At 40.5% G+C, this 10,857-nt stretch overlaps 1 long non-coding RNA gene across 1 annotated transcript; it reads left to right on the plus strand.

Annotated features, from left to right (window-relative positions):
• The first annotated feature begins 3,892 nt into the window (after nt 1–3,892).
• On the plus strand, nt 3,893–9,962 carry LOC148116759 (uncharacterized). Its single transcript, XR_015733766.1, has 2 exons — nt 3,893–4,099; nt 9,510–9,962. It is a non-coding gene; the product is annotated as an uncharacterized LOC148116759 (long non-coding RNA).
• Nucleotides 9,963–10,857: the final 895 nt, after the last annotated feature.

A 10,857-nucleotide genomic window follows, 5' to 3' on the forward strand; every position in this document is an offset into this window, starting at 1 on the left:
AATAACACCAAAGAAAGTGAGACACTCATCTGAGGATCTCCCATCAGCCTCTCAATAATGCATTAAAAACCTGATTTTTTTAAAAAAAATCCTGTACTTTCTGACGAAAGTAGGTGACCAGACATGGGGGAAAAAAAGGCCTTCCAACATCTTGTTGCAATTTTTGCACTCGCAGTTCCAGCTACCTGTGATTCATGACAAAATCACACTTCTCCTCTCTGGCTGAGATGTACTGTACCTTCCTAAGTATAAATAGAACGGGCAAGGGACATTTTACAGAGCAGAGCCGTGATTTCCTTAAGTCTGTGTACATCCACAGGGAAGAGCAATTTGGTGGATGTACCAAGATGGCAGGATAATAGATTTGTCTGACAGAATGATGAGTGAAAGAAAGAAGTAATTACCATTAATGTGTTTCAATTATGGCTTGTCTTGCTTTGCTTTGCTTTGCTTTGCTTTCCTTCCCTCCACTTCTCCCCCACCCCCCAGCAGCTACATTTCTCCTTAAAAGAAAGCAGTGGCCACAAAACCACCACTACAGACAGAAAACCCTCCTAGCTATCAGCAAACGAGCAGTAATGACCTTATTACGCCAAGAGAGGGGTGATTGGTTCCTTCTCAGCAAACACAGGAAGGGCTTGTTTGTTTCATGAGCAACTTCTTCCTTCCCAAAAGCCCCTGTTGAACTCTGCTTCCAACGTTGTAAGCATGGTAATACTTTCTTCTGGTTCCTATTTAGCTTTCAAAGGCCTTGCAGGAATTTTTTCACGGATCAGTGGCACCTTCCAGCAGGGAGTAAGGTCAATGGACAGCCTTAATACACAGGAAGGCAGGTCCTATTAGAAAAGGGAAATGTTTTCAAATCCTTCAGATCTTGAGCGACTAAAAATAAACGAACGAGCCTTAAATTAACTCTTTTGCTTTGCTGAGACAGTTTTGTAGCAGAGGGAAAGGTGCTTTTTAAAAAAAAATCTGGGAAAGAATAGACAGGGAAATAAAACTTAGATGGGGACCTTTGAAATGGTGGGCTTTCCTGATGGATAAAATCTCATGGGCTGTGAGCAAGGTGTAAAAAGTGTGTGTGTGTGTGTAGTGCATGCCACCAGAAAGGATGGTCTTCCAATGGCTCTCATATTTCCAGAGTCACATTTCCACATTGTAAATTGTTCATTTATTTTGACAGTCTCTCCTGAGCTGTAACAGAATGGTGGTGACAATGCAAAAGCTTCTTCGAACCTGAAACCACCCAAAAACATGGACTGCGTCAGTGGGACCCCAGCGGTCATGCACGCCGTTCCCATCCTATTCAAGTTGAAGGAGGGGAGAGGCTTTTCAAATATCTGAAAGGGTACCACACAGAAGGTCAAGACCTCTCCTGCATCCTTCTAGAGGGCAAGACATGGAATAATAGTTATAAATTACAGGAAGGCAGATTTAGGTTAAACATAAGGAAAACAATCCTAATGCCAAAAACAGTTCAATGGTAAAACCAATTTCCTAGGGGGCTAGTCATTTCTCCCTCATTGGAAGTCACGGAGCGGAGGATAGGCAGCCATCTGTCAAGGATATTTTTAATTTAAATGCCTACAGGAATCAGGGATTAAGACTTGAAACACTAATAAATTCCTTCTATGAGCATGCGATTCTGTGTTTCAATTCTATATGATGAACTACGCTTAAGTTTTTGTTTTTTTATTTCTGTTCTCTTTTTATTATGGATTATTAACTTTAAGGATACTTAGTAAAACGAAGATTTTTGTGTCACTGCGTTCCAGCTATGTCTCCATATATTCTATTTTCTCCTTTGAGGTGTTTTAGTAAGTAACAAATGCCGAGAGGATTTGTTTTCTCGCACCATTCTTTGCTCCTCCCACTTGTTCCATTCTGTGTACCTGATGTAAGCTCAGGTAGAAAATAAGAAGTATCAAGAACTACACAGCAGTGTATTTATTGTCTGTCCTTTTGAGAAGCTTTACAATTCAACAGTCTCATCATCAAGGCATGTTAATCAACACTGTGCAGCTTGCTTATGAATATACCTAAGAAGGCATCATGCTCACAGTAATAATATATATTTAATGCATTGCCTGTTTATTTGTTTGAATTCTCTGAGATGTCATAAAATTAGAACATGAACAACGTAATACAAATTAAAAACCACAGTGAAGAAAAAATTCATCTTATTGGCCTTTTCTCAGTTAAGCAGTAAAAAAAAAAAAGGAAGAAGCCAGAATAGTCCAGCAATAGAGGCAAGCGAATTGTAGACATTCATTTTTTCCTCTTCCAACAAAACTATCCTCAGAGTATAGTAAAAAATAAAATAAAACGTTGAGATGGAGGCCACAAGGGTGCAATGTGTGATACACATAACAAATGAGCGGAGCTTCAATCACATTTATAAGTATTTCTCATTAAACATAAAAATGATCTGAATTGTAGACAACAGATGTTAGCAGTTCAGTGACGGAAACGGGTGATCTTATGAAATCTACTGCTGAGCCCAAAGCACACTTAACTTCACAGAGGACAGTCTTCTATTTGAAGAGTTTACGTTTTTTTCCAATTTGATGAAAAAAAAAAAAAAAACCCAGCAGGGAAATAATATTTCAGGTTGCAATATTTTGCTATCTGGCTCCCCAACTACACAATAAGACATGCAGTAGTTTTAATTTCTAGTAATGATAGAATTACGTTTATTGGTCTGCATTCCAGTAATTTATGTTTTAATTTGTACTTTGTACTGAATTGTACTTTTTTGAGCTGAAATTTGAACTTAAATCAACTGAAACTGAAACTTAAAAGAATTTGAAGAGCTGTCTGATCTGAATCAGATTTAAAGACCATCAATCATTCGTTTGAAAAGCAGGGACCTTGAAGCTGGATTGCAGAAAAAGCAGCTTACAATTCACTAGGCTGCAGATTTTTCCGCTTGGTGAGATGCAATTCACTTCTTTTCCTTTTAAAGGATAGGTTCTCTTTTTTGAATTTGCAACTACGTAGGTATGTTTGCATTTGTAAATGTATAAAAATAGGAATTGAATTTCCACTCGGAGGAGGGGAAAATTGGACTACTAAGTTTGGCCCTGCTCCTTTTCTCTTTGCCCTTGTAAATCTGTAGAAAAAAGAAGACCATAGTCTTAGCAACCAGTAGGGCTTCTACCTGTTAAAAGCTTTATCAAAGAAGGCAAACAAAATCTTCATACATTAAAATTTAATCTCTGAAACAGATATCAAAGAAAAGGAATTCTAAGGCTGGGTTTGAATGTAAGGATAAACTGCTATTTTTAACCATATTTTGTTGACCAATGGCCCCAATTGGTTGGATTTGCACAATGATCTAAGTTAGGTTAGATATATTTGAATGTTCCTGGCCAACTGTTAAAATATGGAAGAAGGGAAAAGTTACATTTCAAAAGTTGGTCTACACAGAACTACAGGAGGATTCAATCTCTTAAGATTCACAGTTTACAAACTAAATTAATAAATTCAAGCAAAATCGAACTAACTGTATTGAGCGTCACTGCAGGAGTTGGCAACATCTTGATAGCACGAATCTCTTTTTGCTCATTTCTTCTTTTTTTCCCCCCTTCCTATTTTACGAAGAGCACAGGAAAAAAAAAAGTAAGAAATCCTAAATTAAATAAATTAGGAGAAAACCATGGGACTACTTTTTAATACCACAAACATTCAACCATCACTTGAAACAAAACATTTCAGCTCTCATACCAGGACAAAATAGCACTTCCTTTCTAATTCATTATAGCAGCCCTTATTTGGGGCTTCTGCTGGGCCAGTCTGGACAAAAGGACCAATTGCTTTAAAAGGTGCTTTAACATTAATGAATGAACAGGATCTTTCTCTCAGACTCTCATGGAAGCTCTTAACTTTTTTTTACCCTTCCCTTTGGACATCTCTGGAGTGGGCTATGAACTGCTGCAGAAGGAGGAGAGGGGAAAGAGGAAGAATCCGGAGATGACATCATCTTGCATGCAGAGAAGGGGTGAGACTTGTGATGTCACAATACTACTGACTTTAAGACAACCCCCTTGCCTTTCATGGATGTGGTAGGAACAGTCTGTCACCACCCATCACCTCTCAGGTAATATCTCTGAAACATGACTGGTCATTTATGTTTCCACTTATATGTTATAGGGAGGAAAGCAGCTGTTTCTACAGTTTCTGAGCATTCTATTTCTCTCTATGCTCAGGAAATCCACTATTTGAATCCCTTACCATCACTTTATATACAAATTACAAATTCATAATAGAGCTGGAAGGGACCCGGGAGGTCTACTAGTCCAACCCCCTATACTATTACAGACAAGTAGCTGTCCAGCCTCTTCTTAAAAACCTCCCATGATCAGGGCCAGATTTAGATGAAAAGAGGCCCTAGGCTATTCCACTTATGAGGCCCTTTCACCTATAGTGAAAATGTAATTTTAATTTTGCTAACAATTTGAATGTAGGCCCCTCTTGATCTTGAGGCCCTAGGCTGAAGCCTAGTTAGCCTATAGGAAAATCCGGCCCTGCCCACGATGAAGCACGTATAACTTCTGAATGCAAGCTGTTCCACTGGTTAATTGTCCCCCACTGTTAGGAAGTTTCTCCTTAATTCCAGGTTGCCTTTGTCCTTGATTAGTATCCATCCATTGCTTCTTGTCCTGCCCTCTGGTGCTTTGGACACCCTCTTCTTTGTTGCAGCCCCTCCCTCTGAAATATGATAAGGCAGGGGTGTCAAACTCAAGGGCCGGGGGCCGGATCTGGCCCGCGGGGTGCTTAGATCTGGCCTGCAGGGCTGCTTTGGAAACAGTGAAGGACTGGCCTGTGGTGCCTCTGCCAGTGCAAATGGAGCTCAGGAGGGCCACGAGCTCAGTTTTCACTGGCAGAGGATTGCAGGAGGCTGTTGCAGCTGAAAACAGAGCTCTGGAGCCCATTTTCTCTGACAGAGGGCTCAGGCCACCAGAGGCGCCTCCGACATGAGTGACGTCGAGCTGGCCACACCCACTGTAGCCACTCCCACTCCGTCCCCCCTCCCCCCCCGAGGTCAAACACAACCCTGATGTGGCCCTCAATGAAATCGAGGTTGACACCCCTGTGCTAAGGGATCACCTTGATTTTTCTTATTGGCTTAATCAAGTTAAGATCACACATCCCATCTACAATCTAAAGGGGTCCCCAAAATCCACTTTAATGTTATTGATTTTATTGCTCCGTTGTTTTTCCTCTAGACTTCTTTCTAGTTTCAGAGAAGAATGCACCCATACGTGTAATGTACACACACACAAAGCCTAAGCTTTGGTTTGTGGAAGTTTACATAAGATCCTGGAGGATAATATACATTGCCATAAAAATCTGGCTTCTTCCCAAAAAGAAAGACCTATGAGGGGAGAGGAGCTGCTTCCTAATAGACTGCCAAAAGAAGCAGGAACATCTGAAGGGCCAGATCAAAGTGTTGAGCCTCGGCCATTTCAAAGATAATGCAGGGTGGGACCATCCCCCACTCCCACACATACACAGAGTGAAGTTTTCTCTTCCTTTTCCTCTTTGTGTGCTAGAAACAGCTCAGCTTCCCCCACCTGTGGAGTGCCTTAGAGGAAACAGTCTATATTTCAGTCTATAGAAGAGCCAGACACCCTCTCTACCATAATAATGCTGTTTATTTATGTTTCTTAATTACGTACCCTTCCCTCACCTCCCTGGCTCATTTCCTTTCTATTATTCTTGCCAGTGAATGCCTGTGCATTTTAAGTGGGGGGCGGGGTGGGTCAAAATGACAGGAACCAGGGGCTGGATTCTAAAATGAGACATTCTTAGCTCAGTCTGCCTCTCTTACCTCTGAACTGGAAATCCTGTTTCCTTTTGCAAGGCATAGAGGGCAAACTTCTGCTTGTTCCTGGGGTTAAGGCACTCTGCCCATGCTCAAAGAAAGAAACTTGGGGTTTATAAGCTGGGAGAGGTATTTATTGCATCACCACATTTTCTTGATCCTGTCCACTTTGTTCCTTTGCCCCAATTAGCCTCTGTGGTTTATTTCAGGGGTCTCCAACCTTGGCAACTTTAAGACTTGTGGACTTCAACTTTGTTGTGGTCTGCCCGCAGCTGCTGAGCTGGCAGTGGAATCAGACAGCAATGAGGCTGAGGGAAGAACATGGGCCAGTCCTGGAGGCTGGGGAAGGCCTGGATGAGGGCTCTGCGTTGGAGGCAGAGATGGGGCCAGGGGAATGATGTGCGGACTTCGGAGCCTCCAGAGGCTGACAGCAGAGAGGCAGAGGAACAGGAGGGGCCTGTTCCTAATGCATATATGAGAAGAGCTGCCAGGAGGAAGGCAGGAGCAGCTAAAGCAGAGAGGACGACTTGGGGGTAGGGCCAAGAGATGATTGGCCCCTCCCATAAGGCTTAAAAGACAGCAATGGCTCTTGGACACTTTGCCAGAAAACAATGTTGAGAGAATTGCTTCTTGTTTCACTGTATTCATTGTTGGCGTCTTCTGCTTCTGAACTTTTGCCAAGAAAAGCCTTTGGCAATTTGCCTAATTATCCCAAGGTCAGTGATAAACTGAGGAATGGTGTTTTGAAGAATTTGCTTTAATTTAGTTTGGACTACGCTGAGAATGAGTTAATTTTCTCCCTCTTTTATACATTATTTTATACATTCATAGTATTTTATACATTCAATTTTAAATTGGTTTTAAAAGTTTGGGGGTTTTAAATTTGTCGGGGCCAAAATTATTTAATTTGATTTTATTCTACTTTTACATTTTGTATGTATGTGTTTTATTGTTTGGCTGTGCACCGCCCTGAGTCCTTCGGGAGTAGGGCGGTATAGAAATCAAATAAAAAAAAAAAATTCTCCGCTGTTCTAATAACGTCTGTTTGTTTTCGAACTTTTTGTATTTAATACTAACTACTTGGGCCTGGGTCACAACAAACTCCCAGAGTTGAAGTCCACAAGTCTTAAAGTTGCCAAGGTTGGAGACCCTTGGTTTATTTAGCAGTATAGATGTCTAGAGCTTAGGTTTAATGAGGAGAACTCAGAATCATATTTAAGATGAGAGAAAAAAAAAAGATCATATAGAGAAGTTTTCAGTGTTTTCTGCAAAAAATGCAGGCATGTGATGGTGAAAGTGAGCTGGCAGAGCTCCTGGGATCTCTCTAGATTCAGAGCAGAATCTGGAGAGATTTCCAACTTGGCACTCCTTGGATGTGCCAGTAGCTCCGATGGCTGTTGAAGGCAGTCAGGATTTTTGTCTGCAATTTAGGGGGGCGGGGGGGAGGCCTTCTATTCAAATAATCATCCCAAGATAAATTCAGTTGAATGCTGATAGATGGTTCAGACATCACAATCCTGGTTCAATCAATTGTACTTAATCATTAGATCGGTTAAAGTGCTTCCAACCAGCTTGGGCTTAAGGTCAGTTTCTGATTTACTTTAAATGGTTTGAGGGAGCTGTTAACAATTTAAGAAATCTAGGTACATAACCAAGCTACCCACTAAAGAAAGCATACTCCATTTTTCTCTTATCCCCACACCCTATAATTTAGCAAGCCAAGATAGTTACTTCTTGGCTGGACCTTTTGTGTTATGCAAAGCTTCACGTCCAAGATGGTTCATGGCCAACAAAATTGGCTGGATTTCTGCAGTTTGCATCCAAAATTCTGACTATTTCTCTTCTTTCATTCACAGTATATAACGTTTTAATAATTCTATTCCATCTTGCCCCGGGGAGAAAACAGGTGGTGTTACAGCTTTTGGGCTCTCGTGCAGAATCCTTTTGAGTGGCACATATTGGATATTAGTGGGATCGTATTAATATTACAGTTATTCTCTTTCTTGAGAAACATGGCAAGATATGGTTCTGAAAGTGGGGAACTGACATTTCTAGCAGAAAATCTCAGTCCTTTTACAAAGGCCCCTTGGGGGAGATAAGACAGTTGTATAAAACAGTTCTACATTTTGTGGGGAAGGCGTTATTCACTGTAAGAGCCCATGGGGACACACTGTCACATTTTTACTAATTTGTGGAGGGGGAGGGGGATGAAATCACCCATATAAGGAATGACCTGGGATATTTCCATATTGCATCTTAAGCTACTGGTCTTCCGTGCTGCCTCCAGGTATTTCTTAAGCCACCTTCAGACCTTGCAGTCCAGACTGGAATGATTTCAGTCTGAGGATAAGTTGATGCTCACTCTGGATGTGACTGAGTGTATCCCTGATTCTTGTTCTTCTCGTCTGTGTAAGGAAAACTCATTGGTGGGCTCCTATGAGAACCAGTCTGTCAGTGCCTGCCTTTCATTTTAGGGATTGTTTGCATCTCTCCAGTCCCTGTGTCTTTCTTTTCCTTTCCTAAATGTTTGCACAAATGAATGCCTTCATATACATTCCTTCCCACATTGTTTCTCTTGACATTGACAAAGATTTTTCTTCTTTCTCTCATTGTCTTTCTTTTCTTCCCTTGTGGTAGCATTGTAGCTGCGAGGCTACAATAATCAAAGCCATACAGAACAGGTTGTTCTCTTGTTTTACCCACTTTTATAGGTCCATGGAAAGTTTGTACTATGGAAGAATTAATTATTCAGTTTCAAAGAAACTTAGCAACTGTTGCCACATTGTAATTTAAAGTTGTTGTTTTTTCTTTAAAATAAATGAAGGGAAGGGAAGGGAAGGGAAAGGAAAGGAAAGGAAAGGAAAGGAAAGGAAAGGAAAGGAAAGGAAAGGAAAGGAAGGGGAGGGGAGGGGAGGGGAGGGGAGGGGTGGGGAGAGTTCCAGAGCTATGCACAGGGGTGGGAAAGCAAGGGGAACAAGCATCACCCAGATGGACAGAAACCAAAAAGGTGTCCATTGGGAGATGTAAAGGTTGAATGGAGCTTGATCTTCTGGGATTGATTAGAGTTCATGGATTTAAGGGACTGGTCAATGGCAAAATTATTTTTTAAAAAATCTAACAGCTGACAACAAAAAAATACAGTCACTGGAAGGCTTTATTAGTTTGCTTGCTTATTTCATGGCTTGATAGGGTCACCTGACTCAAACAATGAGACTCCAGGTAGGGTACAACAGAAATAAGCAACAAACCAAGAAAACTATTCAAGCTTAAAAAAATGACCAAGCTGATATATAAAATTTAAACATAAAACTGGAATAATTAAGCAATCAAAAGGGGATGATACTCAACTTGGGCCATATTCATGAAAAATGCCAGATCTTAATGGCTTGTTTTAGATGCCATCAACAATGAGATTGATACTAGGATGGATCCAAGACTGGAGAACAATCTGAAGGGCTTAAGATGGTTTGCTTCAGAAACTCTCAAGTCAACCAGACAGGAAATATGACTAGATGAGGTAGGTCTACTTTAGTATAAGAATCTTGCAAGTCTGAACTTCCTACTACCAGTCTGATCAATTAGGGCAGGTCCTTCCTAAATTTCTTTCTCTGACCATTGGGTGCTTCTCCTTCTCTTGTCTGATACTTTTCTAGACAGCTTCTCTTTCCCTTGTCCCCCCAAGGTCATCCACACATTCCATTACAGAAACCAGCAATTTTGGAGGCTTCCAGAGGAAGAAATATTACACTGAAGACAGAACCACAATAAGTTGATGACTGTGATGAAGAGCCAGCTGGAAGGCTGGCTCTGTGGAAACTCTCAGGACAAGGAAAAAATGGGAAAGGACCTGCCTGCATTCCAAACAGTTGCTTCTCATGAGGAAATCACAGGACAGCAATTTCCAGTGGATATTCAGCACTGGGAGACAAGAGAACAGCCATTTTGGTCGCAACTGCAGTGGGAGCCTTTTAAAGAACACCAAGTTTGCAAACTTCCGATTCTGATCATGTCCAGAAATTGCTTGTTAACTGCTTTTAAACTATCTTTTAGTGATATGGGCAGAAGAATAAAGATATTAAATATATTATGTATGGTAGACCTGTAGGAAAGTGGGTGAAATAAAATTGATATGGTATAAGGTCATAGGTAACGTTACTGATTGTTTAGTTTAGGAAAAGGGATGTTATGTTTAGATATTAATATACTTAAAAGATTTGAATTAAGAGATATATGTAGGGGGGGGGAGGAAATGGGTAGATTGTGAGCAGAATAAATGCCAAATTAGGATCTATTATATAGTTTTATAGCCGAATGCTGTTTTGAAATGTATAGTATACGGGGGACATAATAATACTGTTAGAAAGAAATGCTAAGCACATAGGGGGTGGTGTAAAAGGGTGGTAAAGTATTATATAATGTGATATTAATTGGGATTTCATCTTGTAGAAGCCATGGGGGGAGGGGAGAGGGAGGGGGGTTAGGGAGCGGGGGGGGGGAAGGGGGAAAAATTTGTATTTGAAAAACTTTTTCAATAAAAAAAAAACCCTCAGGTCATCGTTTAAGCTCTTAAAATACCTAGGTAACTTTTACTTCTTTCTTAGCTACCTTTCCTTCCAGAGAAGTAAGAAGATACATGATGAATGGTAGCATCTTATGGCAATTACTTCTTGAAGTCAGTAAGGGCTGAGTAATGAATCCTGTTTGGATGATCAAGCTGTTTGTTTACTGACTGAGGGGAAAGAAAGCAGTTGACATTTATACATTTTCTTTCATATAACTGGCAATGATTACTGTAACATCTCTGATTTAATTTCAGGAGATGTTGACTTAGTCATTTCAGATACCAAGGGGCGAATAATATAGTATTAAAAGCCATGAATAATTGAAATGACTTCATCTGCGCAGAGAGGATTTGATCTGAGCAGTCTTTCTATTTGATTCTTAGTGGACCATATTTATGCACTTAATCAAAATTTCCCATGATTTTATAGCGTAATAAATTTTAACTTCACCATTCATTTAATCAAAGC

Source organism: Pantherophis guttatus, chromosome 1 (assembly GCF_059756535.1).
Source record: "Pantherophis guttatus breed Tessera chromosome 1, ASM5975653v1, whole genome shotgun sequence".
Taxonomy (NCBI): domain Eukaryota; kingdom Metazoa; phylum Chordata; class Lepidosauria; order Squamata; family Colubridae; genus Pantherophis; species Pantherophis guttatus.